General features: G+C 40.4%; 1 protein-coding gene across 1 annotated transcript in view; it reads left to right on the top strand.

Annotated features, from left to right (window-relative positions):
- LOC139977961 (uncharacterized) overlaps positions 1–24,629 on the top strand; it is a gene marked incomplete in the record, with an annotated part of 396,810 nt that overhangs the window by 138,807 nt on the left and 233,374 nt on the right. The window contains 1 exon segment of the mRNA XM_071987784.1: positions 12,134–12,293.

Here is a 24,629-nt window from a genome sequence, read left to right as displayed (position 1 = left end):
CGCACTGTACGAGCTGATGATCGAGACTCTCTTTTGCATCCCTGGTTCGAACCCCGGGTGATGACGTCTTTTGCCGATCTTTTACAGCAAGTGCCTGGACGGGGAGCTGTAAGTATTAGTTAATCCACCTAATATCTCAGTCCATACAGTGGCGGGATGGCTCGGCGCACTGTACGAGCTGATGATCGAGACTCTCTTTTGCATCCCTGGTTCGAACCCCGGGTGATGACGTCTTTTGCCGATCTTTTACAGCAAGTGCCTGGACGGGGAGCTGTAAGTATTAGTTAATCCACCTAATATCTCAGTCCATACAGTGGCGGGATGGCTCGGCGCACTGTACGAGCTGATGATCGAGACTCTCTTTTGCATCCCTGGTTCGAACCCCGGGTGATGACGTCTTTTGCCGATCTTTTACAGCAAGTGCCTGGACGGGGAGCTGTAAGTATTAGTTAATCCACCTAATATCTCAGTCCATACAGTGGCGGGATGGCTCGGCGCACTGTACGAGCTGATGATCGAGACTCTCTTTTGCATCCCTGGTTCGAACCCCGGGTGATGACGTCTTTTGCCGATCTTTTACAGCAAGTGCCTGGACGGGGAGCTGTAAGTATTAGTTAATCCACCTAATATCTCAGTCCATACAGTGGCGGGATGGCTCGGCGCACTGTACGAGCTGATGATCGAGACTCTCTTTTGCATCCCTGGTTCGAACCCCGGGTGATGACGTCTTTTGCCGATCTTTTACAGCAAGTGCCTGGACGGGGAGCTGTAAGTATTAGTTAATCCACCTAATATCTCAGTCCATACAGTGGCGGGATGGCTCGGCGCACTGTACGAGCTGATGATCGAGACTCTCTTTTGCATCCCTGGTTCGAACCCCGGGTGATGACGTCTTTTGCCGATCTTTTACAGCAAGTGCCTGGACGGGGAGCTGTAAGTATTAGTTAATCCACCTAATATCTCAGTCCATACAGTGGCGGGATGGCTCGGCGCACTGTACGAGCTGATGATCGAGACTCTCTTTTGCATCCCTGGTTCGAACCCCGGGTGATGACGTCTTTTGCCGATCTTTTACAGCAAGTGCCTGGACGGGGAGCTGTAAGTATTAGTTAATCCACCTAATATCTCAGTCCATACAGTGGCGGGATGGCTCGGCGCACTGTACGAGCTGATGATCGAGACTCTCTTTTGCATCCCTGGTTCGAACCCCGGGTGATGACGTCTTTTGCCGATCTTTTACAGCAAGTGCCTGGACGGGGAGCTGTAAGTATTAGTTAATCCACCTAATATCTCAGTCCATACAGTGGCGGGATGGCTCGGCGCACTGTACGAGCTGATGATCGAGACTCTCTTTTGCATCCCTGGTTCGAACCCCGGGTGATGACGTCTTTTGCCGATCTTTTACAGCAAGTGCCTGGACGGGGAGCTGTAAGTATTAGTTAATCCACCTAATATCTCAGTCCATACAGTGGCGGGATGGCTCGGCGCACTGTACGAGCTGATGATCGAGACTCTCTTTTGCATCCCTGGTTCGAACCCCGGGTGATGACGTCTTTTGCCGATCTTTTACAGCAAGTGCCTGGACGGGGAGCTGTAAGTATTAGTTAATCCACCTAATATCTCAGTCCATACAGTGGCGGGATGGCTCGGCGCACTGTACGAGCTGATGATCGAGACTCTCTTTTGCATCCCTGGTTCGAACCCCGGGTGATGACGTCTTTTGCCGATCTTTTACAGCAAGTGCCTGGACGGGGAGCTGTAAGTATTAGTTAATCCACCTAATATCTCAGTCCATACAGTGGCGGGATGGCTCGGCGCACTGTACGAGCTGATGATCGAGACTCTCTTTTGCATCCCTGGTTCGAACCCCGGGTGATGACGTCTTTTGCCGATCTTTTACAGCAAGTGCCTGGACGGGGAGCTGTAAGTATTAGTTAATCCACCTAATATCTCAGTCCATACAGTGGCGGGATGGCTCGGCGCACTGTACGAGCTGATGATCGAGACTCTCTTTTGCATCCCTGGTTCGAACCCCGGGTGATGACGTCTTTTGCCGATCTTTTACAGCAAGTGCCTGGACGGGGAGCTGTAAGTATTAGTTAATCCACCTAATATCTCAGTCCATACAGTGGCGGGATGGCTCGGCGCACTGTACGAGCTGATGATCGAGACTCTCTTTTGCATCCCTGGTTCGAACCCCGGGTGATGACGTCTTTTGCCGATCTTTTACAGCAAGTGCCTGGACGGGGAGCTGTAAGTATTAGTTAATCCACCTAATATCTCAGTCCATACAGTGGCGGGATGGCTCGGCGCACTGTACGAGCTGATGATCGAGACTCTCTTTTGCATCCCTGGTTCGAACCCCGGGTGATGACGTCTTTTGCCGATCTTTTACAGCAAGTGCCTGGACGGGGAGCTGTAAGTATTAGTTAATCCACCTAATATCTCAGTCCATACAGTGGCGGGATGGCTCGGCGCACTGTACGAGCTGATGATCGAGACTCTCTTTTGCATCCCTGGTTCGAACCCCGGGTGATGACGTCTTTTGCCGATCTTTTACAGCAAGTGCCTGGACGGGGAGCTGTAAGTATTAGTTAATCCACCTAATATCTCAGTCCATACAGTGGCGGGATGGCTCGGCGCACTGTACGAGCTGATGATCGAGACTCTCTTTTGCATCCCTGGTTCGAACCCCGGGTGATGACGTCTTTTGCCGATCTTTTACAGCAAGTGCCTGGACGGGGAGCTGTAAGTATTAGTTAATCCACCTAATATCTCAGTCCATACAGTGGCGGGATGGCTCGGCGCACTGTACGAGCTGATGATCGAGACTCTCTTTTGCATCCCTGGTTCGAACCCCGGGTGATGACGTCTTTTGCCGATCTTTTACAGCAAGTGCCTGGACGGGGAGCTGTAAGTATTAGTTAATCCACCTAATATCTCAGTCCATACAGTGGCGGGATGGCTCGGCGCACTGTACGAGCTGATGATCGAGACTCTCTTTTGCATCCCTGGTTCGAACCCCGGGTGATGACGTCTTTTGCCGATCTTTTACAGCAAGTGCCTGGACGGGGAGCTGTAAGTATTAGTTAATCCACCTAATATCTCAGTCCATACAGTGGCGGGATGGCTCGGCGCACTGTACGAGCTGATGATCGAGACTCTCTTTTGCATCCCTGGTTCGAACCCCGGGTGATGACGTCTTTTGCCGATCTTTTACAGCAAGTGCCTGGACGGGGAGCTGTAAGTATTAGTTAATCCACCTAATATCTCAGTCCATACAGTGGCGGGATGGCTCGGCGCACTGTACGAGCTGATGATCGAGACTCTCTTTTGCATCCCTGGTTCGAACCCCGGGTGATGACGTCTTTTGCCGATCTTTTACAGCAAGTGCCTGGACGGGGAGCTGTAAGTATTAGTTAATCCACCTAATATCTCAGTCCATACAGTGGCGGGATGGCTCGGCGCACTGTACGAGCTGATGATCGAGACTCTCTTTTGCATCCCTGGTTCGAACCCCGGGTGATGACGTCTTTTGCCGATCTTTTACAGCAAGTGCCTGCACAAGATTGAAGTTTTCACTAGCTAAACGCTACCCATCACTGCATAGCCGACAAGTTGGCCTTTCATGGCACTATCAATTTTCCGTATCATGACCATGAAGATTTTTGGCTTTCCGAGCCGGAACTTTTCGTCACTTGTAAACAAACCTCTTCACTGATTGGTAAACAAATTTCCTACGCTGCTCCGGGGAGGCCTAAAGGGGTTTAAAATTGCCTCACTCGACCAAATTTTCTCACCACATGTACTTCTATTCATGTTCTTCAACATGCAAGCTACAAAAAAACTAGACTATGATTGATAACAGGTCAAAAAAATGTTCTCCTGCTGCTTTTTTAGCACTTTTCCTGAAGGAGAACAATCGAGCGGATGGATATAGACTCTAATAGGAGTATGCCACCTGAAGGTTAAGTGAAGCTTAAGTACAGTATAGGCTATCTGTGACCCTGTAACTGGTAAATATTTATTTTTATGATTCATATTGTGTTATTACCAATAGGGGTTCGTTGGAAGTTTTATGAGCTTCAATGGTGTCCAATTTCATAGCATATAAAAGCATAAATTTGTAAACACGATATAGGGTATTGGATGTAAAAGTACTTGAGAAGTGAGAAAGAATACAAATACATGTTGTTCGCGGAACTGGTCCACGCAAAAATAATTAGCGTCAATGCTTTTGTCACCCCAACTGTTAAGTTGTGAAAGGGATGTTTTGCAAAACCCAGCCTTATATTATACAGTTTTATTAGTTTAGTTTAGTTAAGTAGATAAAAAAAAAAGATCAGGAGGGACACTTAAGTCCCCATGAAGGATCCTATAGAGAGAGGGAAAAAAAAAACTGAAGGCACAAACACTCAGACCCGATTACATTAGTTTAGTCCAGGCTTACTCAACATTTTAACATTAAGTCATACTGGTATACTCATAGCGTCATACAGGCTATCCGTACCAGATACAGAATGGTCAGAGATGTGTCTTTAATTGTGGCCATCAAATTTGAGCATAAATTTGAAGGGGAAAGAAGTATCTCTTAGATTATTCAGTAGGTTACAAGATTTTTCTAAAATCAATTCATTCATGGAAGTGCACAGATCAATAAACATCACAGGGTGGACGGTAACGAGTATATGGTTGAGTCAAAATTATTTGACCCGGTACCATAGCCTATTAGTACTATTTGTATACAGTACATTGTTTCAAATTATATATTAATATTGATCAACTTTTACCCATTTTTCTTTTTTTCTTTCAGGACATGAATATTTAGTATTTACATGAGAATCTGAATTCCTACCCTGCTGTAAAAATGTGTTTGAGGAAAAAAAAAATGTGTTCAAATAGCTTTCAGAAGATGTTTATGAATCAACTGAGAACAAAGTAAGACATGTTGCAGTCACTATTATCAGCAGCCAGCAAGGTTAAAAGTGAGTCTCAATGTCAGGATCTTTTCCAGAAGAATGCTGACCAGATTCCTAGAGTGAATGAACAGCATGATGATGCTGAAGAATCCACTACATGTTACCAGCTAACTCTCAATAATATTGAAGCAATACATAAACCCGTGGTAAGTATTATAGTGTACAATTATTTCTTTCTTTTGCCCTCTTTCCTTTATGTTTGTTGAAAATTCTGTAACCGTCTAGACAGTTCTTTTCTGCCACATTGTCCCTAATGAGTAGCAACTTTATAATCTGACATCACATTTGATTATAACATATTAAAAGCCAACAATGTTATTTCAGGACTAGAGTGCAGTACATGCAGGCTTCACAATTTGGCACATATCCTCGCATGATTTCAGGGTAAGTTTCTGTGCCCGTAGTAATCGCTCTCTGAGTGCCGAATTTGTAATACCACACACGATCCTATCCTGGACAAGCGGGTCATGCAATGATTCAAAGTTATATGTTTGTGCCAGGACTTTGAGTTCAGTGATGTATCTGTCCAACTGCTCCCCTGGCTCCTGAAATCTCGTGAAGAATTTGTATCTTTCTACAGTTTCATTTTGCTTTGGGTTGCAGTAGGCATCAAAGAGTGTGAAGAGCTCTCCAATTTTCGGGGAAACATCGGCAGCGCCTGCAGCTGGTACCGGTTTTATAGTCTCATATATCTCACGTCCAGTAGTGCCCATAAGATAGAGGCACATTTTTCCTTTAACTTATCATCTTTGTCAGACATTGCCAGTTCTGCATATAGCTTGAATTCTTCTTTCCAGTGTTGCCATCTGCTTGCCAGTTTGGGAGAAGCAAAATCAATCTTCTCTGGTGGGGGAACTTTATCCATACTGTTATTGTAACTCGCGATCTTCTGGCAGAATTTATTTCAGGAATCGTCTGAATGTTAATTTAATTCTCCAATGTGTACACGGTTTTGTATTGTACCGGTACGTACAGTAGCGCGATTGTTTTCTTTTCTTATTTTCACCTCACCAGACTGTTGTTTCACAAGGCTTTACTACTGTATTATCACGGTGCTGCAGTGTGTTCCCCTTCGTTGCATTATGAACTAGTCGAACACAGTTATATCTTACTGTTATAGTTTAGCGTACAATCTGCAGTTCCTTTCTTTGCTTACCACATCACACTGCATCCTACGTTGCGTCTCGGATTACTGTACTGTTTTATCGCATAGTCCTATACATACGATACTGTGTATGCTATTCTAACGGTGCATTCGCATAGCTGAATCTTAGCGAATTGCTGACTAATTCACGGTGATTTTCGGGTGATCAGTCCTTTGAATTTCGCAAGAATGGTCCTCAAAATTATCTTAAGTTTACTTCTGACACCATGTTTCAGTTTGTGGCCGTCGAGCGTGTCGTATAGAGAATATAGGAGGCGATCATTTATTTAGTTACAGACTTGGTTTATCATTGTACTTCAGTAGCCATATTCAATGGAGTGCACAGACTCGTAGTGTGTAATATGAAGAGCAAGTACGGTAGCTCATATTGATTAGCTACATAAATGTACTTGTCACACAGTGAGGCTGTGGTTTACAAATCCCGATGATCCAGTTTTGGCAAAGAACACCTTCAATTCTCTTCTCTTATTCTTAGTAACTTAACAGTTGCACTGGAGTGACATGCAATATCAGTTTAACATGTTCCAAACAGTTCAGGAATACATTGGGGAATGTCCTGTAGGTCAGTTTGGGAGGAATCAGCTGAGCTAAACAAAAGTAGTTTTCATCACTTTTCAGAGCCAGAGACGAAAAAACCCTCCCCGCTGACCCTTCTCTGGATGACGTTTCTGCAGGTAGGGCAAGCCAGACCAAGTGGACTGTGATCAGGGATACCAATACAACCTGCAGGAATCATAGATGCACCCAAATTGGTCAAGCTTATCAAAATTGGTGACTGGAAATGTTGTTGCAGACGTAGATCTGGTTACTGCTTACACAGTATTGCTCATAAGTGTATTTACACACTGCACCTTGCATACTGAAATCTCTGAAAATACATCTTTATGGACCTAAAATGATAATTGCATAGAATTTTGTTGTGGTTTATATTGTGACGACTATAAAAAAGTATCATATTGGTATTGAAAAAAAAATTCATCTCTCACTTAAGGTGGCATACTCCTATTAGAGTCTATAGCAGTCCGCTTTATTGTTCTCCTTCAAGAAAAGTGCCAAAAAGCAGCAGGGGAACATCTTTTGTGACCTTTTATCAATCATGATCTAGTTTTTGTGGCTTGCATGTTGAAGAGCATGAATGGAAGTACATGTGGTGAGAAAATTGTGTCAATTGAGGCCATTTCAGACCCCTTTAAGGCCTCCCAGGAGCAGCGTAGGAAAATTGTTTACCACTGAGTGAAGAGGTTTGTTTACAAGTGACAAAAACTTCCGGCTCGGATAGCAAAAAATCTACATGGTCATGATACGGAAAATTGATGGTGCCATAAAAGGCCAACTTGACAGCTATCCGGTGATGGGTAGCGTTTAGCTAGTGAAAACTTCTATCTAGACTTAGAGACCACATTACTTTTGTGATTTAGTGTGTAAGTCAATGGCGCTTTTAATGGGCGTATGCTACCTGAAGGATTCTTGCCAGGTTTGTTACTGTTTTATTAAGTTTTTAGATGGACAAGAGTTCACTCTTGTAGCTACATAGTGATTCCAAACACAACCTTTGATTCCAAGTCCTACAATTCTTCCATATCAGAAAGACCTATAGGGTCGTCGCCACATCCATTGCTTGTCTCTCTGTGAGCCATCATAGCACTGTGATAGGCCCTTAATAGGGCAAATTAACTAACCTGTTTCCTGTAGATTCTGCAAACATGGTTTGTTGTGACTGAGTTGAAAATATCTCATGTCCTTTATCTGCTGGGTTAATTACTCTCTCATACTCTTCCTTGTCGAGCCTTCTATAAGCAGGTTTGCAAGAGGAATTAGTTGCCATATCTGTATCAGAAGAGCTAGGAATATCACCAGTGCAATTGGCATCAGCTTCAGCAGCTGTTCAAGCAGTAAAGCCAAACCTGTTACCTGGCTTGAAGGTCGTTGCATGCCTATCAAACATGCCTTTCCTTCTACCCATTCTTCTAAATACTAATCAGTTTTTATCCTTAAAATATACCAATTTTCCAGTGACGTATTCACTAGTTTTGTTTGTAAGCATTTATTGGAAGTCTAAGCAGTTGAATAGCTGCACATAGAATGATACAAGACAAGACTTACACTGAGAAACTAGTCAATATGATGGACTGCAACTAGTTTGGAATGTTGTTTGAACAGCGCCCTCATTCTAGATCTGGTCACAGCTAGTACATAGCTCTCCTGAGTATTTTTTGCACCAAAATCTGACAAAATACCTTTTGAAAGCAGTGCCAAAGTAACAAGTAACTTTTTCTCTTTCACTTTAGAGCCACAGCTAAGGGCGCATGCTTACTGGATGCTGGGAGTGATAAAATTTTCAGAGGGATGAAGGCCAACCAAGTTTCCACCAGAGGGGGTAAGTAGCACCAAACTGAGGGACTGTACTTAAAACACATTGTGTGGACCCAAGAACAATTTAGACATTCAGTAGATGCCTGTCATGCTGATGGAATGACTTCTTATCACACTAGGGAATATGTCAATCATTGGGCTCTGACTTGTTTAAAGTTCAGTACTGTATTATTCATATAGACTGTACAACATGTGTGAGACACCATATGAAGATTCACACAATAGACAGAGATACACAGAAATGATGTAAGTCACAACTTCTCAAACTATCATAAAAAGGAGGTTTAATGTGGAGTTTAAATATCGCTCTGTTACTTAAGGTGGCATACTCCTATTAGCATCTATATCAACCTGCACAAGTGTTCTCCTTCAGGAAAAGTTCCAAAGAGCAACAGGAGAACATCTTTTTTTATATCTTATCAATTAGGATCTGGTTTTCTTGGTTTGGCTGTTATGGAGCATGAATGGAAGTACAAGTGGTACAAAGATTGGGTCAGTTGAGGCAAGTTTAGACCACTTTAGGCCTCCTGGAGCAGCATATGAACATTGTTTACTGCTGAGTAAAGAGGTTTGTTTACAAGTGAGGAAAATTTCAAGCTCTCATAGCAAACAAAAAGTCTGCACAGTCATGATAAAGAAACTTGAGGTTCAAATGAATGTGATAAATTAATTAGAATAAACCAAAAGCAAATAGAATAAAGGGTAATTTAAACCAAGAAATACTGCACGACGCAACTCTACCTGTGTCTGTTGTTTTGATCTGTGTGTTATTGAGATGTGTAGTAGTACAGTAACGGATGGTATAAGGAGCCACTAATTTCAATGTTAAGCTATAGAACAAGTAAAACCTGAGGAACTGAAGTTGCACATCTGGTGAGTAGTCTACTTTTATACAGTGTAGTGCTGATAGTCGTGATCGATTAATCGCCAGTAGTCGCGATTACACTTTGGAAGTTTGATTAATCGCTCTCAAAACCTAAGTTGCGATTTCTGGACTAAAGCTAGCACTACACACAATCTGCTATTGAAAAATAGCCTAACCTATCAAAAACAACACTTAAGCAGTTTGTCAGCAAATATCGCAAACACAGGTTCTTACAATGCTACACTAGAACTGTGCTGTGTTAAAAATCAGTAAGCACCTGTTCAGGTTAGATTCATGCGTTTACTTGTTAGTAATACGATTGTTCTGCAGTGCAGCATTTAGTCCTAGCAATGTTTCATCATTGCGCATAATTGCAAATTCCCAAATTTATTAATCTTTAATGATTGCCAAAGAATTTGTAATTTCTTCAAACATGCATGTTATACAGTATTATTTCATTTCTGGTCAGTGGTTCACATGTATCATATGTCTGATAGAGTGTGTCGATTGCGGTGAAGTTTCATTTCAATGTGTCATAATATGTGCGTGCTATCACGCTAGGCTAAAGCCTAGCCTAGAAGGTGAACGTCCTTCTACAGAAAACTCTTGCATAGTAATCATCACACCGCTACAGGGTGTTGCATCTATTCATTTTTTTTGCTGTGATTAGTGCTAGTAGTTGTAGTAGCCTTGTAGATCCATTCCAAAGTTTTTGATTTACTTTGAAGGATTTTAAGAAATGTTGAATATTGAAATTTGTTGACAGTTTTTGTTTGGTAGATGTTTTAACATGAATTAGACATCACACATTAAGACTTGAAAGAACAAATAGGGACAGTGCACCATGGAGAAAGATTTGTTTGACTGTATTGCTGCAATGTAGAAATGACAGTGATGATGCCATAACTTTAACCGAGTATCGCGAGAAGAGCTATGCGATTAATCAACTACAAAAGTAAGAGTCGACTATCAGCACTAATACTGTGTACCTAGCAGAGCAAAAAGCGACAGTCAGAATTTAAATGCATACATTACAACGTAATATATGTGGTGTAAGAATCAGTTTTATTGAGACCCAGACTGCAATCAGAATAAGGATAGGCCTATATACAGTAACATATTGTAATATTGTATGTATTGGAAAGCTCACACCTTCACAATGTCAGACTAAGATTGGATGGCATGGGCTGATGAAATAAATGCAAAAGTGGCAAAATATACATCAGCCCCAGCAAGTTACACAAAGGGATGCAGGATGTGGACAGGTGCCTACACCATCAGTATGCCAGGGGCACCAGCATATGGCATTATCCGCACAATGCTATCCCTGGCAGCTAAGAGAAGAGCCACATTCCAGCATCTGCTCTTCAAAGTATTAAAGAAATTAACTTTTAAGTACCAAATCATTTCACATCTCCCACATATGCCACAACAGCCTATGTGTGGAGGTGTCACATCCATTGCTTGTGTCTCTGTGAGCCATCATAGCACTGTGACAGGCCCTTAATAAGACTTGCAAATTTACTAACCTGTTTACTGTAGATTTCGTCATATATCAGAGGAGAGTACTGCTTTAGTCAGTGCTCTGTAGAGAGACCTGTTTAGGTGTACTACATCAGAATGATAAGCTGCAGCCATTGTTCTACTGAACCCATTACATGCCTTGCCATCAGCATCAGTTGTGAGGTACATGACCGTACCCATTCTTCATAATAATAATCAGTTTTTTATCCTCAAAGTTCAACAAAATTCCAGTGACCTATTCACTAGTTTGTTTGTATACAAATGCTTAAATGCTTATAAGCATTTATTGGAAGTCTAAGAAGTTGAATAGCTGCACATAGAATGATACAAGACAAGACTTACACTCAGAAACTAGTCAATATGATCTACTACAACGATTTAGGAATGTTGCTTGAACAGCGCCCTCATTCTAGATCTGGTCACAGCTAGTACATAGCTCCCCTGAGTAGTTTTCGCAACAAAATCTGACAAAATACCTTTGAAAAGCAATGCCAAAGTAACAAGTAACTTTTCTCTTTCATTTTAGGACCAGAGTTTACTCGATACAGGGAGTGATCACATTTTCACAGGGAAGAAGGCCAACTTGCGTCAAGTTTCCACCAGAGGGGGTTAGTAGCACCAACTGAGGGACTGTGCTTAAAACACATTCTGTGGACCCAAGCACAATTTAGACATGCAGTAGATGCCAGCCATGCTGATGGAATGACTTCTAATCACACTAGGGAATATGTCAATCATTGGGCTCTCACTTGTTTAAAGTTCAGTACTGTATTATTCATATAAACTGTACAACATGTGTGAGTGAAGATTCACACAATAGACAGAGATAAACAAAAATTATATAAGTCATTACTTCTGAAACTATCATAAAAAGAGGTTTAAAGTGGATTTTAGAAATGTCAACTGTTACTTTAGCTGGCATACTCCTATTAGCTTTTATATCAATCCGCACCAAGTGTGCTTCTTCAGAAAAAGTGCCAAAAAGCAACAGGAGACATCTTTTTTGATATGTCATCAATCACTGGACTGGCTTATGTTTTTAGTTCTACAATGTAGCGTGTACTCTCTCTCTGAGTTGTGCTCTCCTCCTTCTGTATGCTCTGTCTCTCTTATATAGTCTATCATACTGTTGTTTCCTTTGCATCTGTTTCAGAGTCTGGATACATGGACTATTTGAGCTCACCTCTAATCCTGCAGCTTCCATCTTCCTGGCTATGGACTCTTCAGGCCCTTTATTTGTAATGTTTGTGGCACTGTCGTCCCTGTACAGACTGTTGCGTGAAATGTTTGTGCTATGTTTTGGATTGGAAACTCGAAAGCATTATTGACTACCTCTGCTTTTTGAGTGGAAGTCTGAAACTGAGTGGACCATAAACGTTTGCTGCAGGTGGGTGTCTCAGGTATTTAATTTACAGTACTGATTTCGCTTAACTCCCGTTGAAATTTGTTAAAAGGAAAATAAAAAAATTTCTTCGTTTTTTATCGAAATTTGCCGATTTTTATCGAAATTCCAGGAATTTTAACGATTGGTGATCTCAGTCATTTCCTACGTGGAATTTTCAACGATACTTTGAAATTCTTTTTTAAATGAAATAGAAGGTCAATATGTGGTAAAGCGAAACGTCGAAAAACGCGTAACTTCGTTTATTAGTATCAATTAGACTTTGGTACAGTCGTTTGAAAGCAAGAATATTTACAAAAGCATTCTCAGGCTTGTATGAGTAGTAACACTCAAAGAAACATGTAGTAAAACTGATGGGGGACGTTTTCTGACTGAATCCCAAACACAGTGACATAAGTCTTAACTTTGCCAGGCTATCTTGGAGGTTGCAGTACAAGCTATGTACCACGAGGCACCCTTCCAGATAAGTTGGAGTGCTGTTTAACCATTAAAATAACAATGAATGGACATAAATAAACTTGGTTTACTTGCAGATTGCGAAAAATAGTTTTTCTTAAGAGATGTAAATTTGGTTTTTTATTAGAGTTGAAGTATGAAACTTTGTTTCCGAGCGAAAACATGTTACTTGAAGCAAAATAAAGATGCCCCGCCCATTCTACTAGGACGCTTCCATTTTTCAAAAATGCGTTTTCTCTTTTTATTTTTTTCTATTTTGTTTAATATAGATTTGGCATGAGACATGTTAATCAGGTTAACTTTGATGGAATAATTTTATACCAGAAGTGGAAAAACTTAACAGTTATTACTTTCATTTCGGATCATTTCCGAACAAGATAACACACTAAGGGTGTGACCGTTTAAACGATTAACTGTTAAACCGGCAGCAAATGCACTATCCGTTTAGAAAATCACAAACCGTATAAACGGAAAATTAAAAAAAAAAATCAAATACATTTTAAACATGAAAGTTATTTAAAAATATGTGAAGAACTGAGTAATGTACTGCAAACTATCAATAAAAAACAGAAAAACGATGTTTTAGGCATGAATAATGTGTTCAATATAACTATAGTAGTAGGTCAATAGTCACAAGCTCATGATAGTGTCGTCAATTTGTTTTCTCAGTTTATATTTGCGACATATATCACCCGTGTACACCGATCAATGGCATGGTGAAATCCAGTGTGAAAATATGTCGACGCCAAAAGACGCAAATGTTCGTTCTAGGAAGTATCGTAATAACATTAACAACACAAGGCCAGTTGGCTCTCTCAGGACCGCACGTATACAGCCATTTTTTCCACACATGGTATTATACTGTGCATGCATTGCGGGCGGGATTGCGGCAAACATAAAAGAATATGAATGAAAATGATAAACCTTACGATATTTTTCACAAATATTGATGCTTAGATAAGTGCTTCCTCACAATCAACGAGCCGCCCCAAAATTCGCTCCGCTTACGTAAAACTTCTATATATATATATATATAACACGTGGAAAAAATTCAAGTTTTTACACACATAATTTCCACTGACATTGGTCATAGAACATAAGTAGGTCATTGACATTTGAACTTGCCCAAGTTCATCGCACCATGGGAACGACACAACACATTGAACATGATGTTACATTCTTCCGCCATCTGGACGCCGAGTGTAATATGCAAATTATGAATGGTACTGCGCTGCGCGGTTAAAATTTAACCTATTGCGACACCAATTTTGGGAAGCTGTTGTTGAAGAAACTTTTGTATCAAATGTAAAGTACTGTATCATGTATGTGACACAAGAGAAAGAAAATGAAATCGGAGGCTGCGACAACCCATCGCAAAACACGTGCGTGCGTAATTTGTTTTCTAAACATGACTTTTAATGAGTAAGCAGGAAAGGTGGGTAAGTTTGCTAAGTTAGGCGAGTTTTTGTATAAAATCTTGTGATAGATAGACAAATATATGGTTTTTTTTCTTCAAAAGTTACGATGTTGCCGATCTGAACTTCTGAAGACCACGATATACTGATCAGGTGTGTTATTCTTTTCATCAATTATTACACGTAATGTTCGCAATATTATTGGGCCTAATTAGTAATTAACATACATTGATCGTTGTCGTGTTGCCTGAATTGCTACTTTTTTGAAAAAAAAACCCTTAATTATTGTACTCATAATGTCCTCTTTTCATTAAAAGTTGAGTGACATTACGTCGAAAAAGCCGCAATCGGGAAACAGCGTTTAAAAGTTTAACCTACCGGCAGGTTATACGGTTAAATGGTTAGTGAAATATCCGTTAGGTCACACCCTTAAAACACACAAAAAAAAACGACTTTATCGAATGAAAATATACTGAAAACCATATCGCAAAAACACAAAATCGCCTATAACTCAAAACAAAGGAGATATCGACTTTTGTCAGCTGTGTAGGGATTTCCTAAACCGAATTTTGATGCGCTCTATCCACCTGTGTCATTTACGAGCTTCTCTGACGTAAGCTGCAGTACGTAATTTCTCCATACCAGTTCCGCAACATTTATTTACGCAGTAAACATTGTTCATTATGTTTTCTTTCACAACGAATATTCAAAGTTGTGCTCCACACGCTTCACAGATATTGTTTTATGTCGTTCATTTTCAATTCTAGTTTAAAATTACATTTTTGAACGATGCATTGCATGCCTTGTCAAACATTCCTGATTAGTAAAACTAAGGAAGGATATTTGATTGATATGATTTTATGAGCTGTTCCACTTGAAAAATGATGATAAAATCGAAAAACAAAACATTTACTTCTCATGTGACGCATACCGGGAGACTCATAAAAACCCCCTTCTCATTAAATTTAATTTACATGCCGTCAGGCCAGTTGAAAGCCCTCCCCAGTAATGTTCGATCAGCTCTTCCCAATATACAATACTCAAATAAGCAATGATAATATATTCATTTTCCACAGGTTTCTCCCCAACTTGGGCCCAAGCCACTGCTTTATTTTCTTAGTAGTCATGGAAACAATTGTTTGCAACTCTTTTGCTGGCCAGGTGTTTTCAAGTTTTATTAATAGCACAACTTCTGATTGGTTTATTCAAGATAAACTTTCTATCCCTGCTGGATTGTTCTACTTATATATATATGAATGAATATTTGGTTTTCAATTAGCTTAGTTACAGGTAACATCCATTCCATTATGAACAGTAGGGGCAAAATAATGTTTGCTTCTAGAGTAAGCCAGCCAAAGCTTCTGCAGTGCTAAACCCCCCACGAAGATAAATACTATGCTAATTAACAGATGGTAGGCGTGAATTTGACAAAGCCAGGTTTATGATTGGACTAGGCCTCTCCAAAAAGTTTGGTCGCTGGGGATATCCAGGGTAGGGAATGCACAAGTCAGGGCAGTCCATCTGCATTCGCGGACAACTTACAGTAGCTGGGTTAGGGGGAAAGTAACAGGATGTTTTTTATTTTGCGTGCATTGAAGCCGGGGGGAGATTTTTTGGTTTGAAAGTGAGTGCGGTAAACGGTACTGTAGTACGTCAAGTAACACAGGAATTTATTGGAAAAAAAGATCTCTTTGATAACCAGCTACGACTGTTTCATTGTGTAAATTTTTTTTTTATTTCTTGTTTTTCTGACGCTGCGTTCATTGGTGAGTTACTTAAACTTATCTTAGTTTAATACTAGCCTATAACTTAAGTACTTGTTACGATCGACCAAGACCAGTTTTTATTATCCTAGCCAAATAATTTTTCAAACACCTAGTACAGAACTTACTCTGTCTTATATACAATCAAACTTTTGCAACGTTTGTAATATTCCTCGGCCACTTCTGGTATAGTCTGAAAACGGCTGTAGTTACACTAAGGATTTAACGTAGGTCACAACCTTGATATGTCTAAAATTGCCTTTGCCGTTGTTGATCGCGATAACTTTCGTGGAAATTTCGTTGAAACTACGTTGACAACCGTGCCCGCAGTAGTCTAAATCTTAATGAAATTATTTGTTTTTTATCGATTTTCAACTTTTTTTATCGATTTTCAACTTATTTTATCGATCGTTGATTTTTTTTCAACGGGAGTTAAGCGAAATCAGTACTGTAGTTGTGTGCTGTCAGTGTGGGATATTAGCAGAGATCTCTTTGTAGCATTTGGCATGAATGGAAATGTGTACTTCCTGCCCCTCTTGCATACAAATGAATGCTTTGGGCAATGTGAATGATTTCCAGTGTAGCACTTTGCAAGGCAGTCTTAACATGTTGATAAAGCCTTCACAACTTTGCAGTGGTCGTATTTGAGGGCTTTAATTCCTGCAAGTAGTCACCTCTGCCAGTACAAGGCAGGTCAAGTCCTCTGCAATGCACTTTTGTATCAAGTGCTTCCTAGTCACAGTTTGTGCAGGTAACATATCAGAGGAGAGTACTGCTTTAGCCAGTGCTCTGCAGAGTGACTTGAGTAGGTGAACTTGGTCTAACAGCATATGGTTCTCTGTTTCAGAATGAGTAGCTGCAGCCATTGTACCAGTGAACCCTTTACATGCCTTGCCATCAGCATCAGTTGTTAGGCACTTCTCCTTTAGTGGGCTCTTACCAGTAAGTAATATGGATGCACAAATCTTTCCACCATTCTGTTCATCTTTGACATTAGCATCTTTACTGAACAGCCCTCATTGCCTGGAAATTGCAACTTGTGACTCCTTCTTCTATTCATTTCACCAATTAAGTTACAGTTGTTACTGTGATTGTAATCAAAATTAAATTTATCCATGGTGACATTCTCAACAATTACATCTCTGTATTGGCTTGCACGAACAAATGGAGTCTTACTTTTTGCATTACGCAGACAGGTATGATATTGACGATCATATTCTGCAAAAATTGGAGAGTCTTTTGAGAGGCCATGCAGTTGCAGTGTCTTCTTTATACACCCCCTTTCTGACATATCATTTTCATTCATTTCTTCTATTGCAGGTCCAAACTGGTTGGCTGACTTTTGTAGTGTTCTGACAGCGGGACTGGGAAGAGAGATGCTGCTGACCATCTATGAGCTGCACTTGAACTGATCTACATCTGATGCAGGCCTAACTGCCGTGCAATGTTTAGTTTTGTGGGATTCTTGCCAGGTTTGCTTCTTGGTTTAAACCTTTGTAGATGGGCAAGAGCTTACAGTACCTTTGTTTCTTCAGAGAATGCATCCAAACACAACCTTTGAGCCAAGTCCCACAAATTCTTCATTTCTAAGTTTGCAAGAGGAATAGGTGTCACATCAGAAGGGGTAGGCATGTCACCAGTGCGGTTGGCATCAGCTGTACGAGCTGTAAAACCGAACCTGTTACCTGGCTTCAATGTTGTTGCACGCCTACCAAACACATCTTTCCTTTTACCCATTAAAATATAACAATTTCCTAGTGACCTATTCAGTGGCGTCTTTCGCGACTGACTGCACTTTTGTTCTGAACTTTTTTTCGATACATTTGTCTCCACTGGCGCTCACTTCACAAAGTTATTAGCCTCCCCAACCAAATGTTTTTTACCTACTGAAAGAAAGATAATTTGCAATGTGTTTTTCAATGGTTAAACTGATATTATTATTACCATAAATATTGTATTGACTTCCCCAATAATTCTAACCAATATGGAAGGGTAATAACACAGCATATGATTGTATGTTATTGGCATGCGATGTAAAAACCGGTGCATGACTATATGATATGCGCATTGACATGTGTAACACGCGAAACATGAACAATTTTGGTTATATTTTTCCCAAATCAGCGCCCCCAAATCATATTGGGCCCCTACGCCTATGACAGTAGTTCTATTAGGCATTTTTTTGGAGTATTCAAAATCATACCAAGTTTTTTGTGGTGGAGTATAAGAATCGCGAGATACAATTTATGAAAGTGGCAAGACAAACGTGGTAAATATGACTGATTAAAGGCCAATTTTGACCGAAATTTTTCAATTTTTAGGTCATTCACAATCACAGGAATATATGAATAGGCCTAGATAAACTGTAGTGCGACAGTCGGAAATTCCAACTGTCGCACTCCAATTTTCCAACTATCGTCAGTTTTATCAAGTTCGGGGGTGAGACACCCCCACACCCACCCCTCCTCTAGCCACGTCCCTGGGTGTAAGTCACAACTTCTCAAACAATCATTAAAAGAGGTTTAATGTGGAGTCTAAAAAATTTCAATTGTTAGTTAAGATGGCATAATCCTATTAGCATTTACATCAATCCACCATAAGTGTTCTCATTCAGAAAAAGCAACAGGAGAACAAATTTCTTGATATGTTATCAATTAGGGTCTGGTGTTTTCTTGGCAGGGATGTTAAGGAGCATGAAAGAGAGTACAAGTGATACAAAAATTTGGTCAGTTGAGGTAAGTTTAGACCAATTTAGGCCTCCCTGGAACAGCATACAAAAATTGATTTCTGCTGAGTAAAGAGGTTTGTTTACAAGTGAGGAAAACTTCAGTCTCTCATAGTAAACAAGCAATCTGCATGGTTATGATATAGAAAATTGAGGGTGCTTTGAATGGCCAACTTGTCAGCTATCCAGTTATTGGTTGCATTAAGCTTGTGAGAGCTAAATAGATTAAGGGATCACATTACTTTTTGATTTAGTGTGTATTGGGGCATTTCATAGGTGTATACTACCACAGGACCCTTTTATCATGCCGACTAGTATTCAGCAATTGGTTGAGCAATATTGTGTGTCTATGTGTAGGACATTTTATTTGACCGCATAAGAATTATAAACGTTTTCAGAAGTCCAACACCTGTTAACAAACAATTTAATAACTTGTTAGTACTTTTATTTTACCATCATTTGGTCAGCATAGAATGCCATTAGTTGAATCACAGAAACTATATTTGATAAGTTGAAACTATGAACAATCAACAGTGTGTTTTGTTTGTTTTCTATCAAAATAGGAATTAATGGCCAAAGAAGTTCAAAATTCCAAGGCTGCTACTAGTGCTTGAGGGAAGACTAAAAGCAGAAAGAATGCCTAATGACAGAGAAAGAAGACATATTATACAGACACTGTGTGACTACATGGTAGGATATACATGGCTAAAATAGGTAAACAGTTTAATACTGTAAACTCACACTATATCATTGCCAAACAGCTCTAATAATCACGAGGAGCGATTTAATGCTGCAATGTTACACTGGATTAACTATCTCAAGACCCGACTTGCATTCGACAGATACTAATAGTGGGCCCAACTTACAATAAAGTGAGCCTAACAAGTAACTTTGAAACACTTCTTAAGTTCAGGCTCAACCTTGAAACTAATTTTTCCCGATGACCTTCAAAACTTGTTTTGTGACAAGCTCTGCTAACCTTTCAACCAGAGACAAAAAAAATCATATTTGCTCACGCTCGAAATGATGCTGATTTAATACTTGCACGCAGATTCCTCAACATCCTGTGTATTTACTGCGTTACTAGCGGGGCCCTATGTGGGTGAAAGTGATTTGTATGTGCTTCCCTCGTGCACTGCTGACAGCCGCCCGGTTCATACATTTGTATTCTCCCACCTACGAAAACCAGTGTCTAATATTTATAATATATATATGTTTATGAGCTTGCCGAACGTTACAACATCATACAGAAAGCCGTGCCGGACAAAATTATATTTAATGATTATAGTAACATATACATTAGTTACTATTTATAAATATATGATATGCAAATATGTCATGCATAACCTATATACACGAGGTGTATGAGTAATCTGAATATAATACGGCATTACTTGTATATATATAGGGTGTCCGCGTACAGAGCGGGAGGCCCGTGGTTCGAATCCCGGTGGAGGCTGAAAGTTTTTTCACTGTTCTTGATTTTCCAACTCATTACGATTTTCATTTATATATATTCATTTGCCTTTGTCGTTTACCTCCATTGCATTAACATAAAGTCTGTTCAAAGTATCTCTTTCGAGATCCGGCTTTAGGAATCACAAATGATTTTCGAGTTGGTTAGCATCATGTTTGATCTCTAGAGTAAGGCAAAATATGTCACCAAAAACAGAACTAGTATTGTTCGATACAGGTGACAAACGCCTACAGTGGAATTACGATCTTCCTTACCGGTTTCGAACCTCTGGACATACAATCAGCGTCCATAGCCTAGTGGTTAGGGTGTCCGCGTACAGAGCGGGAGGCCCGTGGTTCGAATCCCGGTGGAGGCTGAAAGTTTTTTCACTGTTCTTGATTTTCCAACTCATTACGATTTTCATTTATATATATTCATTTGCCTTTGTCGTTTACCTCCATTGCATTAACATAAAGTCTGTTCAAAGTATCTCTTTCGAGGTCCGGCTTTAGGAATCACAAATGATTTTCGAGTTGGTTAGCATCATGTTTGATCTCTAGAGTAAGGCAAAATATGTCACCAAAAACAGAACTAGTATTGTTCGATACAGGTGACAAACGTCTACAGTGGAATTACGATCTTCCTTACCGGTTTCGAACCTCTGGACATACAATCAGCGTCCATAGCCTAGTGGTTAGGGTGTCCGCGTACAGAGCGGGAGGCCCGTGGTTCGAATCCCGGTGGAGGCTGAAAGTTTTTTCACTGTTCTTGATTTTCCAACTCATTACGATTTTCATTTATATATATTCATTTGCCTTTGTCGTTTACCTCCATTGCATTAACATAAAGTCTGTTCAAAGTATCTCTTTCGAGATCCGGCTTTAGGAATCACAAATGATTTTCGAGTTGGTTAGCATCATGTTTGATCTCTAGAGTAAGGCAAAATATGTCACCAAAAACAGAACTAGTATTGTTCGATACAGGTGACAAACGCCTACAGTGGAATTACGATCTTCCTTACCGGTTTCGAACCTCTGGACATACAATCAGCGTCCATAGCCTAGTGGTTAGGGTGTCCGCGTACAGAGCGGGAGGCCCGTGGTTCGAATCCCGGTGGAGGCTGAAAGTTTTTTCACTGTTCTTGATTTTCCAACTCATTACGATTTTCATTTATATATATATATATATATATATATATATATATATATATATACACACATACATATATCTGTATATATATATATATCTATATATATATCTATATATATCTATATATATTATAGATATATATATTGTAATAAACGTTAACTATTTTGAGTCCATTGCTGCTCGGAGTTCAGCGATCGCCAGGCCTACCGATCCGTAATAAAGTATGGGTTGCTATTCCATGAACTACCATTTGGGTTTGACACGGCTGGGTGGTTTCCTTTTGTGTCTGTTGCCATGTCTACAGGTAGAGATGCGCTCGCTTCTCTAGTTGAGCGTGTTGCCTTTGAGGGTGGTAATTTGGAGCTTTTCTTTGCAAAGATTGCATAGACCAGACTGCCGCTTGTGCGTTTGGACTGTGACACAATTTCCCAGTGTATTGAATATTCAGCTTTTTTCTCCTTGAGTTGCCAGATGTGTTTAGAGAGTTCCGTTTCTTTCTTATATCGGTCATGTTGGAATGATTTGGTGTGGTTGTTGAATCTCTTCTTAAATTCTCTGCTCGCGAGGCCTATGTATGACGCGTTGTCGGTTCCTGACGTGACGGTGGCTTTGTAAATGACGTCATTAACCAAGCAGTTGCCGCGAAGTAGGCAACTGTCTACTTCTCGGCAGTTGCATGTCTTTTCCTGGGGGGGGGTTGGCTCGTTTCTTTCATGACCTTTGAGTTGTGTGACTTGATGATCTGTTGCATGTTTCTCATACAGCTGAAACTTTATTTTGACTGTTGATCTGTTGAAGATTTTGTGTAGCTTGTTGGTCTGTGGGAATTGCTTGTCGATGAGTTTTAGGAAGTCCGCCGCAAAGTTGGTCTTTACGTTCTTGCTGTATGTGGGGTTGTACCATGTGATTTTTCTTGACCTGCGTTTCTTGTTCTGTTTGGTGTTTTTGTTTTCCTTGTTTTGGCATTTGATAGTATAGTTGTATCCAGCTGACCGGAGGGCATGATTGTAGGTGGGTGCTGCTTCCTTGAATGTGTCCTGGTTAGATGATAGACCAGAGACTGTTCTTTCGATGGCTGGCGGTATGTTCTTTATTATTCCGGGCGGGTGGTTCGAGTGTTGGCTTACTGTATGTAGATTGGTTCGTTGTTTGGTTTTCTGTAGGGCTGGTACTCGCTGGTATTCATGTTCAAAGTGACGTCAAGGAAGTTGACTGTTTTCAAGTTCGTTTGGACAGTGATTTTTAGTCCACATGTATGAACGATCTTGATTAGGGCTTTTTCGTATTCTGTCTGCTTTGCTGCCTGAGCATGACCTCATTACTGGTAGCCCATCGTCCCTGTATAGTCCCAAACCAGTGATATCGGGGTTTTTCTCCAGTTGGTTCAAAATGAATATTCCCACCAATTTACAAAGTTCCGCTTTGTCAAATGCACCCATTGAGACGTGGAATTGGTTACCCATGTCTCTCTTCTCTTTTGCCCTTGTGATCGTGAAGGAGAGATCGCCTTGCGTGCATGATAGTCTTGTATTCAGTATCACTGATTCTGGTGTATGCTTTGGCCCATGCTAGACATTTGTGCATGAGATCCTTGCTTATTGAAGGGTAAGAATCAACAATATCGAAGACCAGAAAGGTGAGACTGCTCTTTTCCTGTATATTTTTAATCCATTCCAGTACGCTTGTGGTATGTTTGCATTTATGTGGTCAAGCATGGCCTTGCTCACTCGTCCCATTTCAGGTTTTTTTTGTGTTTATTAGCCTGCATTTTGTGTTATCTTGAAAAATTTCTTTGTGGTCCTTGATCGTCACGAAAGCCGTTTTGGGTCCAGTTTTATTTATTCGGTTACCTATTTTTAGTTTGTCAGCTAGACTTGTGTTTCATTGTCTATTTCGGTGGCGGTGTTGCGGTCCGCATATTTGTATTTCTGAGATATGTTTACAGTTAGCAACCCACCGTATTTGGCGGGGTCCATCTTGTACATGTTCCTGGTTTTGTCCGCCTCTACGAAGATTTCTTTAGAGGATGTGATGTTTTCTATGTCCTTCTTGAGGTTGGACAGGAGCTTCTCCGGCTCTTCCTTGAACTTAGTGTTCTCGACCATTTCCAGCATATTGGACTCGAATGAAGCCAACTCCGGGATTTGTGGTGGGACGCATCTCGATTTTAGCCGGTATGCATCGGTGGTGGCGGTGTTGTCCTCGTCACGGCTGGTGTCACTCGTTTCCGCATCGGTGTCAGTGTCGGCCAGGATAAATAATGCTCTCCATCGCATCCGTTTATCAGCTTCTCTGTCATCTCTAGCAGTCTTTTCAAGTATTCTCTAGTTGATGGCAAAGGAATGTTCTTGCCCGAGTAGTTCATGTTGTATCGTTCCATACTAAGCTGTAAAAGCATGTACTGCTGTTAGTAAGTAGAGTGCTCAACCGAGGTTCAGGAGCCAAACTATAAAATATAGCTAAAATACTATCAACGGTGAGAGGGCTCAATACCGAAGTAGAGCATGATATATATTGATATATATATATTGTAATAAACATTAAATTATTAAGAGTCCATTGCTAATCAGAGTTTCGCTCTTGTACAAGTAGTTGTACAGCAATCGTCAGGCGTACTGATCTGTAATAAAGTATGGGTCGCTATTCCACGAACTACCATACAAATATATATATATATATATTTTTGAAAACAAAAGTCGATAATAAGTAGTTTTTTATATAAACAGTATCAGTAAATGGAGCAACAATAAGCTGTAACAGAAACAAACAGGGTAGGATGCAGAGATATTTGTATATTGAAAGCTTTTATTTAATGCAGTTTGGTGCCTTGAATCAGCAATTGCAGTTTTTACCTAAGTACCCAGTTTATTAATGTACTCTCATTAAGAATCCGGAGGGGCACAGCCACTATTTCGAGGGAGAGAATTAGAAATTGTCTTTGATTTTCATTGAGATAGCAGGGGCACTATGGCAACTTTGTAGTTTTAGTAGGAAAACAAGGCTATTTACATACACTTGTGAAAAGGCACCAAGGGGCATGGTTTCCAGAGTGAGAAAAAACATGTAGAATAGACAGAATTTTAAGAGCAACTTTTTTTCAGTGGTTTTTTGAAAACTGTACATCAAAACCTTAACATTTCCTGCAGCTGCTCAATATTTACTGGTTCTTGGCACAAATTTTGCTGGAGTTTTGGACAATCTTAGAGCCCTGACTTAGATGATAAAGTTGTAGGATGATCAAGAGGGCACCTAAGGCATTGAAAGGGTTAAAAGGCATACCGCAGTTGTTGCTATCAGTGATGGATGATTTTTAAGCTCATTACCGCAAGAGGTATTTTGCCATCCACCTGCTTCCTG

The sequence above is a fragment of the Apostichopus japonicus genome, chromosome 12 (genome assembly GCF_037975245.1).
Source record: "Apostichopus japonicus isolate 1M-3 chromosome 12, ASM3797524v1, whole genome shotgun sequence".
Classification (NCBI taxonomy): Eukaryota; Metazoa; Echinodermata; class Holothuroidea; order Aspidochirotida; family Stichopodidae; genus Apostichopus; species Apostichopus japonicus.
The sequence above is the reverse complement of the archived record's forward strand: the minus strand, read 5'-3'. Positions and strand labels throughout refer to the sequence as shown.